The 10,920-nt window shown below is 34.7% G+C and overlaps 1 protein-coding gene across 3 annotated transcripts in view; it reads left to right on the top strand.

Annotated features, from left to right (window-relative positions):
- The first annotated feature begins 9,505 nt into the window (after positions 1–9,505).
- LOC108756326 (protein drumstick) overlaps positions 9,506–10,920 on the top strand; it is a 12,559-nt gene continuing 11,144 nt past the window's right edge. For all 3 annotated transcript variants that reach the window (XM_018500056.1, XM_018500058.1, XM_018500057.1), the window contains exon 1: positions 9,506–9,925. The gene's annotated coding sequence lies outside the window, so the exon portion shown is untranslated. The remainder of the gene's footprint in view (positions 9,926–10,920) is intronic.

The following is a 10,920-nucleotide window of genomic DNA, read 5'->3' as shown; positions in this document are numbered from 1 at the left end:
ATTGTTATAAATAAACATTGTTTTTATAAAATAAAAAACCTCGCTATCTTCAAATTTAATTAATTATCCATCATAAGGCGAAATAAAATTGTGATATTTTGCACATTATTGTATTGCATATTGATAAAATTTTATTAAAATACTTATATATTAATAGACTAATAATATATTTATAAATATCTTTTTTTTTTAGGTATAATTTTTTTCAATTAATTCTATCTTTGAAATAGTACCAAACTATCTTGAAACTATATAACATATTCTAATAGAAAACTGAAATGTCATCATTCATTTACTTATACTGCAAAGAAAACATCCTCTTTTTATTGCAAGAAGTGCAATACAAAAATTTCTTGTTAATTGTATAAAAACAAAAAATTGTTTTTTTTTTTACGTAATGTCGAGAGGTTCGTTGTAAAAATGTCAACGGGGTTTCCAGATGAACTTCCGTTTTGGCTCGAATATCGGGCGATTTACTTGCGAGAAAGTTTATTTGCGCTTAAACGCATGTTGTGCCGCTGTCAGCTCGGCTCATACATTTTACGAGCCAGGCTCCGCCGCTCGTAGACGGCTTTATAGCGGGGGAGGTGAGTAAAAATCGACAAACAATCTATTCCATCCGTACATGTCGGGCGCGGCCCGTCGTCGTTACACGAGATGATAAGTCCTACACGAATACGTCGTCTTCGTCGTCTTTCCACTTCCTCAGCCGGCCTCGTTGTCGGTCTCTCTGTGACGGCGGCAACTTTCTGTGAAAATTTCGGCGTAACTCAAAAGCTAAGTCAAACATGGGCGTGTTTCACGAGGTGTCTCAGTAAATCCGGTAAAGCCGCGAAGGCAAATTCCTGCGAGCGACACACGTCACGCTTTGCTTTACGCATCGTGTACGTATAGATATATAGATATACATATATACATATATATGTATATATCATATACATATGTATCGCAAACTGGATGTGTCTACTTAGGCACTTCGCACGTCGAAGATTGAAGATCACTTTGTCGTGATAAAGCTATAAATGTCGAATAATAAGCTTCTCGCAGAAGCTATTCTCTTTGACAAATAACATCTCGAAGAACAATACTCATTTGGCAAAATAAATGTAGACAAATAGAGGCATCATACGTTTTATTTTTTGGATATCGCAAATTAACTGTATATATAAAAGATGATTAATTTTGTAACAGCATTGTTTATTTATAATCTTTTTTTATAACGTTTAAGGTGTATAAACTTTCTCAGCTGAATATATAAAATGGCAACGTTCTTCTAAAAATTTTCAAAAGTGGGTTTGTGAAAAAAAAAAGTTATTAGTTCTTTTCTGAAAGCTACAGATAATTTTAATATTCAGTGTAACTATTCATCGTTTATGACTTTTTTGATATTGTCTGGTTATTAAATTATATAATAGAATTGTATGATAGAATTTATTGAGAAGATTTTTTGCATCACTTTATAATTGCGTAATGAATTATTTTATATATTTGCAGGTCAGAATTCATAGAGATCTTTTTGCATTACTTTTGTCGCGTGATAGATTGTCATTTTCATATAGATCGGAAGTAACATAATTGCGCACGTAAGATTACAAGACGCCGTCATGGAAGAGGTCAAATTTGCGTCCGGCATTATGGTGGTCGCCATAACCTTATGTCGCCCGTACATTTGCGGGCGTAGCATTATAACGTGTGCATGTTGCATACTTACGTGGCCAGCGGAAGGTGCGGCTTTAGTCCATGATTCTTCTTGGGTTCGTCCTATGCCCATTATGCGAGCGAACTCTTCGTGGTGCCTTTCTGGACCTTAAGATAAAGTCTCGCTCACAGCAATGTCCGTTTATCACCCGCAGAATTTTACGCGAGTGATTTTTTGATTTTCTAAATATTTTGCAAGTACGGACTGATCAAAAAATTTTATTATTAGATTTATTTCAGGGTATATATACTTTTAGAATAACTTCATTATCGGGAACTAATGTGTATCACCACAAATTAACAGTTAACTATCTGAAAGTTTAGCAGGAACATAGTATAACTTTTAATAAAGAATATTAAGAAAATTTTGACAAAATTAGATAAAATGGGATTACATAAACAAATTCGATTTTTAAAGAAAGCGAAAAGGAGGAAATGCTAGTTTAATAAAAGTTATTTTATTGTAATATTTTAGATTTCTATTCCGTAACTCTTAATAATAATACCGATATTACTGCCGTTAAAAGTTACAAGAATAGGAGAGCCTTAATCTGTTATTTCATTTATTAAGATTTATGGAATTTATTAAAATTCATTTGCATTATCGGTGTGTAAATTATATTAATTTAAATAACAATTTTACTTTTTATTTAAAATCTAAACATCTAGTTTCAATATCAAATGTTGAATATTATATTATATTGTTGAATATACAAACGCTTCTTTAAATTAATACAAGATCTTGAAAGCCGAATATAGTTTTCTGACAAATTGATGCGTGAGACAAGTTGAACATAAATTGCGAAAATATCCAAGTTAATCTTTCGAGTTATAGCGTTAATGGCTTTTCCCCGCGAAAACAAGTACGCAGATGATAACGTGCAATAAAATTAATAAATCCAGGATTGTAAGCTATAGTGAAGTATGATTGCTGTTCGTAAATGTATAATATAGAATCGTAGATCTTGCAATTCAATTTAATTTAAATATTTTTGCAAGTCAAAGTTGTAGATACAGAAATTTTCTCTTAAAAAAAATCTTTATTTGCGCGTGTAATACTAATTCTTCCTGTCTCTCATAAAATATAATAACTATCATCGAAATGATTTTATTACAGCACTGCAGTTATTAGATACAATTTACATTACTTTCGATAAAAAACGGAAACATTTTGATAAACTATTAAGAAAAGTTCTACAACGTCCTTGCTATATCTTCTGCTCATTTAATTTTGTCAGTAAAGATTCGATAAGTTCAAAATGTTGTCTGCCCGATTGAAACGATTGTAAAGTTGTCGCCGCGACAGTTCGTGCTTCTAATGCTATTTCAAAACGCAAAATTTGTACGCTTAGGAAATGGTTGTGAAACGACCATTAAAAGATATGAAACATTGTCGGCGTGTGTGCACACACACCTTTCCATTAGGCACGTCCACGTATCTACGAGTCGCGACTTCACGCCGACGAAGAATGCGAGTAAAGCTTTGATGTGACCGCCATTACTGAGGGCACACTTATCATCGTATACATATACAGTTGACAACTTAGAATCCACGACAAATGCTTGTCGATGCTTTATACTTTATAAACACTCTACGAACACTACATCTATCCTTCCTGATTTATAAAAGAATATTCTAGATAATAATTTCTGGTATTTTTCTATTTGATTATATGTATTCACTATTTGATTCGCATATTTTTATTTATGATAAGGTACATCAAAGCTAGTTGGACAACTTTTTATTCAAAAACTATTATAAATCTTTATACAATTATGACAGACTAATGAGAATTATTTTAAAACATTTTATTTTTATTGAGTTGAATAATTAAGCGTTTATAAATCCTTAATATTTTGTAAATAAGAAAAATTCGTGTTAAATATAGTTAAAGTGATTCAATGTATCATAGGGCATGTTGTATCATCCCAAAGGATAGTATTTAATCAAAATAGTATTGATTGTAGATACCATAGCTTAATGAAATTAAGTCACAAAAATAATTATTTAGTATGAAAAAAATAGTAGATTTGAGTAGATGTGTTATTTTATTAATATTTTTATTTCTTATTTATAATAATTTGTTAACATTATTTTCCTCTTTAAATATTTTAAATGATAAAAATTAAAATGAAACTAAAAACTTAACTTTTATAATAAAAATTAAACATAAAAAATATGTTTAATCGTTAATAAGCATTTTAGTTTATGAGCAGGGTTAATCAGGACACTTCAGTCCAACTAGCCCGCCCATACTGGCGTTCGCTGAAATAGTTTTTACAATTATAAAAAAACCATAAATAAAATAACATCTTAAACATTTAAATTAAAAAAAATATGTAAAAAAAAAACATCTGGTTTTTATCATTCCAATTGTTACGTACATCAAAGAGAATACTCATCTAATAATTTTATTTTTCATGCAAAAACGAAAAAAAAAACATACGTGATTATCCAAGTGTAGACTTGCTTATGTAAAGTAGTATGTATAATCTCCGCAATGCTGTCTTACGCAGGCATCGACGTGTTCATACATGTTTCGGTTACTAAGGCCCATTTCCATCAATGTATATAACATTAACTTTAATCTCGGTTTAACTTAAGCTATATATCTTTTTCTAATTCTCAGAACAGTAAGTTAAATCGTAAAATAGTAAAATAAATCGAGATTAAAGTTAATCTTATTATTGGTATCTATCTATTGGTGGAACCAGGTCTAAGGTCGATTTCGAACTATCGATTTCTAAACTTTAATTAACTTAATCAGCACTATTATTATTAAAATAATACAAATAAAAAAATTTAATTAATTAATAGAACTATGTTTGATGTATCAAAAAAAAAGGATTAAAAACAATGTATCGTATACTCAAAACTTATTCACAAATTTCTTACATACAATTTAACATTTTGAAATAAAACATGTTCCAATAAAATCACGATGTAATAATTGCGTTATTGAAGACATACCAACTCGTGTCATTGAAACGTGTTCGATTTTAAAATATTCAGTTGCAAGAAACTTGTAAGTGACTAATTTTTAGGTCACAACAAACGAATTGTATATTAAAGATTTTATTTTGAACGATTCTGCCGTTTGAGTTAAATACCGATTAAATTAATAGGAGTTTATATTATAGTTGAAATCGTTCTGCTATTTGTATGTTTCAACTTGCTTCTATTGCTCAATTAGCCTCGCTCTATTCTTTATCAAGGACTATTCGATAAATTTTTTATCGCGTATTTTTCCTTTGTTTTTTACCGTACAAGAATATATCAAGAAGGAATTATACTTTTCAAACAAAAATGATCGATCTATACAATTTTGTAATTTGAAAAAAAAAGAAGTAAACAAAAATATTATATTAACAAAATTCATATGTTTTTTCATTCAAATTATAGAGTGATGTTAATTGATCGTGTATATGTTTAGGAGAGTTTCTTAATTCGTCGATTGATCAGTCGCATTATATTAAAAAATATAACTTTACTTTATAAAAGTATAATGTGATAAGTCAATCGATGAATTAAAAAATTTACTTTTTTTTTTTGTAAAAATAATTGAAAAAACTGATATGATTCATATTCTTGTACTGCCGTTTACATAGGATGCGGAAGCGACGTCACTTTGTAAATTCCATCAGAGAAACGGATCGGAAAAAAAAAGAAGTTTCATCGCTGTCATTTCCGCTTGTGTTCGCATACATTCTGGCCTAAATAGCATTTCCCATTTTTCGGTTCGGACCCATTCACGATTTTCCTTTCGGATTACGTTATCTCGGGATCAACGGTTGGTGGTTTCTCACACCGTTGTTTGGACTTACCTGCTAATTCGACAAGACCTGTCTCGATCGGTTTTCATTATCTTTCACGCTGCGTAGCTTGTGGTGACGTCGTTTACAGTATCGTGCCCGTATCCTAATCTATCGGGTATCCCAGTCGGTGTTCCTCAGCTCGAAACGAGAAGTTTGATGTTTCCCCTCTTTCCCCTCCGTCATGGACGTGACAATATTTGTCGCGACCGAGGTGAGAGCAATAGGTGCGGACGCGCGTTATTTGCCCTATTCTCTGTGAGATGCCGTCTATTTGCCGAGGCTTTGTTTCCACCAGTTTCCGTTTCCTGCGCCAACACGGCGGCTCTTCTGATCCATCCGGTCAACCGAATACGCACAACTGCTTTTGGATATCAAGATAAGCGACTTCTCGGCACCATCAACTCCTGATTACAGCCTCTGATCTCTGCGTCTCCGTTTGTATGTACATATCGCTTCTGCGGTAAAATGCCAGAAAAACTGGAAGGACATCGGATTTTTGGATTCTCATAAGAAAAATAAACTTTAGACTTTAATAAATATAATCTTAATAATATACGTGATTAGTGAAAAATATAATAATTGAGTAATTGTGATTGCGACTCAACAAAATGGCGATTGCAATTCTTACGAATAAAATTGATAATATAATCTTTGAGACAGTAATCTTCAAATTAATTTCTTGCAATCATATGTGAAGTTATTATATAATATAATTGTAATCAAACTTCATGGTAAATTCGTTCAATTTCTGAATTATATCACTCCCTCACTTCGAAAGTTATACAATTAAAAAAAAAACGTGATTTTTTAATTAATACCATAAATAAGTTAAATATCTACTTTTTGTTGTAAAATAAAAATAATAAAGTAGAATTTAATCATGTTACTAATATATATTTTTTATCGATAAAACGCATTTATTAATAAAAGCGCATTTTCTGAATATAGGGATATAAGAATATAATATCCTTTATATTTATACATTTTATTACATTTTCGCAATTTGGAATATTTTATTTATAATTAATAATAATGATTTTTGCAATTTTAAATATTTTGTTTATAATTAATAATAATATCACTTATTATTAATAAAATATAATTTGAATTCATATTGCAATAAACAAATAATATTAAAAAATGTTGATGGGTTTGTATAGAAATATGGAGAGTCTCGATATTTTTCAAGTCAACTTCCGCAAATTTGTTGCAAATCATTATAAGATTGAATAAAAATTTTAATGCAAAAAGGAATAGATCAAGTAACTTCAAAATTATTTTAATGTGCGTATTTCTTTTTACATTAATTGTTTAAATTATCTTCTATTGAAAATATTTGCTCATTGTTATTTTCTCAAATTTCTTGATAATTTGAAGTTTATGTTGAATGTTGTAGGCTGTTATGTGATTTATTTAATTAGATTTTGCAATAATTTTTCTAGATACGCGAAATATTTTCATATATTTTCAAATATTTATCATTAATACGAGATTATTATGATCGTAGTTGTCAACCTCTTCTTTTGCTCGAATAATCAGATTTTTAAACAAATTTTCAGCTTTCTTCTGCACGCGAAAAAGTGATATCCAACTCGAGAAACCTTCAGTTTTGAAAAGGAATTTCCGGCTTAATTTTTATGGCCCTTTTTTTATAAAAAGCAGTAAAACATTATGGTTTTTTTTGCTTATTTGAACAGATTATGACCAAATATTTCTTTTTCCATTTTTTCTTTTGAAAATTTATCTTCGGCAGAATTTGACAATTCTATAGTCTGGGAATGGCAATCATGGTTTTAACTCAGAGCAAATAACATCAAAAGTTGCATCATAAAGCGTAAAATCTTTCGTTTTTAAAAATTAAATGATGTTATATATTTTTAAGATATACATATAATAAATATGTGGATAAACAAATAATGTATCATTATACATATATATATAATCAAATACAATTTAATTAAATTCGGCATTCGCTTGATATTAAATATGCAGAAAATGTAGCCAAGACTCGATATAATTAGCAACATTGAGTTCAACTCTATCGACGTTTCAATACCATTCGCTGCATCATTATTTTACACCAAAATAGTTAAATACTTTTGACATCGGCAATTTATACAGTAATCAATATGTATATTTCTAACATGCTGTCGTGCACGTCAAAAATACTCAAACATCTCTTAATCTGTCATTTAAATCGCCATCAAGGTAACGAAGACTACCCTCTATTTACTATTATCCAAGTTTCTATTGTCATTCAGCTGCCTTTCCATCTTTGGCGATACGTTTTCGCAGGCTGAATCGGTGGCCACACGGCTCGCCGCATGCCAAGTTCGTCGGCGTCGCCTTTGTTGCCAATCGCTCCCTCGTTTTCTTCCTCTTCATCGTCCTCTTCTTCCTCTCTTCATCGTCGTCAATCTCTCTTTGCCGTTCCCGAGGAATTTTTCCACCACTCGATCATTCTGGTGACTCGTGAGGGAGGCGATCGTCCCGTCCGCGTAGGATTGTCCAATGAAGCGATACCGCAAGATCTCGATGGGCGGCGCCCGGAATCCCGGCGATGGCTCTCCGGCCCGGCGACTTCGTGGTGGGGCCCCGTGGGGCCCGAGCCGGCCGCCTGGTGGGGGGATTGACATCGACTACTGTGCATTTCCCACGTGCCCTGGGAACCCCCGCGGCATCGTGTCAGCCCCCGCTCTTCGCTTTTGCACGCTCCTTCCACCTCCACCTTCTCCCACACTATCTGCTTCTCATCGTCAGCGGCAAGCGTCTCTCCTTCTGTCTGCCTGTCTGTCTCGCTTTCTTTTTCTCTCTGTCTTTCTCTCTCCTTTTTCTCTCCCTTCTCTCTCTCACTTTCTCTCTCTCTCTCTCTCTCTCTCTCTCTCTCTCTCTCTCCCCGCTTCTGCTTATCTACCTTTCTCCCCGTCTTTCTTCACCTAGTGCGGTAGAAATCAAGAAATCGACGCACCCGTGGATTTTCTCCCGAGAATCGGTACATCGCTTCGTCTTTACGCGTAGGTGTCGGGATTGCCACGGCGATCGCGCGCGCTTATATTATTTATCCACGAAAATATCTACAGCTCTCTCCTCCATCCAAAGTCGACACCGGCAACACATAATGATACTCCTACATATACAGATAGGCAGGTAAGATAGATGGAAGATGCGCGCACGCCGATGGGAGTCAGTGGCTCTAGCTTTTGGATACGAGCGCTACCTCCGTAGCTTTTTACGGCCGGGGTTGGCTACCGCCCCCGCGGGGGGTATCCTTTTGGAAAAGGGCGAAGGCGGAAGGAAGCGGACCAAGTATGCCGGAGCGGTATTCGAATACTTTAAAAGAAGGTAGGGGAGACACCTCAACGATTATATACCAGAAGGGGTCTTAGCGTGGGTGAAGAGGGATGATCTCGTCTCACGGTTATGAGGGCGGGCCCAGACACGGTGCGGTGGAAGGGATCGGAACCCGTAGAACGTGGAAGAGAGGGAGCAACTCCGCGGGGACAGTTGAAGGGAAGGGAAGGGAGGGCGGACGGGTACACCAAGCGGGAGCTCAGGAAGCCGCGTCGACGAAGGATTTGTGAATAACCGCGCTGCTATTCGGCGACCGGGTGAGACAAGGACGCACGTAGACTCGGGACAAGGCGCGCTACCACTTCTTCCCTTCTTCGTCGGACTTCCTCTTCATCATCGTCTTCACCTCTTCCTCTGCCAACACCCGCCGTCACCCTCTTCCCTCATTTTCCTTCTTCTGCTCCCGTTCCTCCTCCGCATCCTTCTCATCACCACCACCTCCTCCTCCACCTTCTCCTCCCTCGCCTCCCTGGCCGCCTCTTTTCTACCTCTACCATCGCAACGAGGTCGAGGAAGGAACATCCTGGACGTGTACGTTCCCCGTGGAATTGAAGGGAGGCTACCTTCACACGATAACTGGTGGGTATCGGTGAGTTGGTTCGGTAGGGAGGTGTCTCCCGGTCCTCCAACCAGAAGAAGCCAAACGACGACGACGACGAAGAGACCTTTGGCGGTTACACACGGCGTCCTACCGTCTTCTGGTGTGCCTACCTATTCGGGCTACCAGCGAACCGAGCGACCAAACGAAGCTTCAGTCGACGCCGCGCACCCAAACGGTCCAGACCTGTCAGCCCGGAAGACACACGCGCAGCAACTCAACACTTTCACGAGCTACCGACCTACTAAGTAATACGGAGATCCCGACTGTTGGCAGCGTGACACTATACGCGCTACTACAGTTCGTTTTTTTTTACAACTCATCGCATTTCGCGAGTTTCGTTCTTTCGTTCATCGAAAGTTTACGCTTCTATCCAAGTTCGAAAATTGTCCTTTGCGGAAGAAAACTACTGGACGTTGCTCGAGGACGAATCCCTTATTCGCATTCTTTCAGTCTCTATTGGTAAGTCAATTCATATCATCTATTTATCTAGCATGTAATTTCAATAATGTATTACACAAATATAATTATATTTGAGATTGAAGTTATAGTTATTTATTATATGTACACACTTAATATAATAGCTAATTAATTATGAATTCAATAATATTTGAAATGACGTTAACTGAAAAGATTAGTTACATTGTTTATAAATCGAATATTTTCTACAAAATCGTATCTCTCTTTCTTATTCTTCTTCTTTCTCACTGTATATCTCGGGTTATTAGAATATAACAAAATAGGTATCACATTTTAAACATATATAGAACATTAAAATTTTTTTTTTTTATGGGATGGAGTACCACATATTGATATAGTTTTGCTTGAATATAATTCTCTTCAATTTGTTTCTATTACAATGTGTTAATATTTATTTAAAAATTTTTTTAACTTATGTAGGACGACAAAATAAAAAAATCGGCTTTTACGCTTTATCAGGAATTAATTCTACCATTAAGCTATTTTTATATCTTGCAATCTTTGCTTCATTTTACGATGAAAATCATCGCCAAATATCACTTAAATTCTGTAAGCATAATTCTGAAAGCAAGAATATATCTATTAAATCTTCGAATCTTCGCATTTTCTATTGTATATGCCTCCACGTGTTAAGAATTAAATGAACGAGAATAGGGGTGTGGTCTATATTCGCTCATGTATATCAAGTCCTTGCTTCTGAATCAGTAGCAGGTTGTAGGGCGGTGCACAGTAGCTACTGCATTTTGATTGGTCCTCAATCTTGCGGGTTGTGTCCACGGCGATTTTACAATGGTCTCCTTCAAACCTTCTAAAGATTCACCATTTTTTTTTCTAGTAATCCGTATTTTCAATTAATAATTACAATTTCTATAGATATACATACATCTTCCAAACACATAATTTTAAGTTTTGTATTATAGATGACTTTCTAAAATTCAGTTCACTTTTAATTTCCCGGGATAATATTCAACGGTATT

This window comes from Trachymyrmex septentrionalis, unplaced genomic scaffold (genome assembly GCF_001594115.1).
Source record: "Trachymyrmex septentrionalis isolate Tsep2-gDNA-1 unplaced genomic scaffold, Tsep1.0 scaffold97, whole genome shotgun sequence".
Taxonomy (NCBI): domain Eukaryota; kingdom Metazoa; phylum Arthropoda; class Insecta; order Hymenoptera; family Formicidae; genus Trachymyrmex; species Trachymyrmex septentrionalis.
The sequence above is the reverse complement of the archived record's forward strand: the minus strand, read 5'-3'. Positions and strand labels throughout refer to the sequence as shown.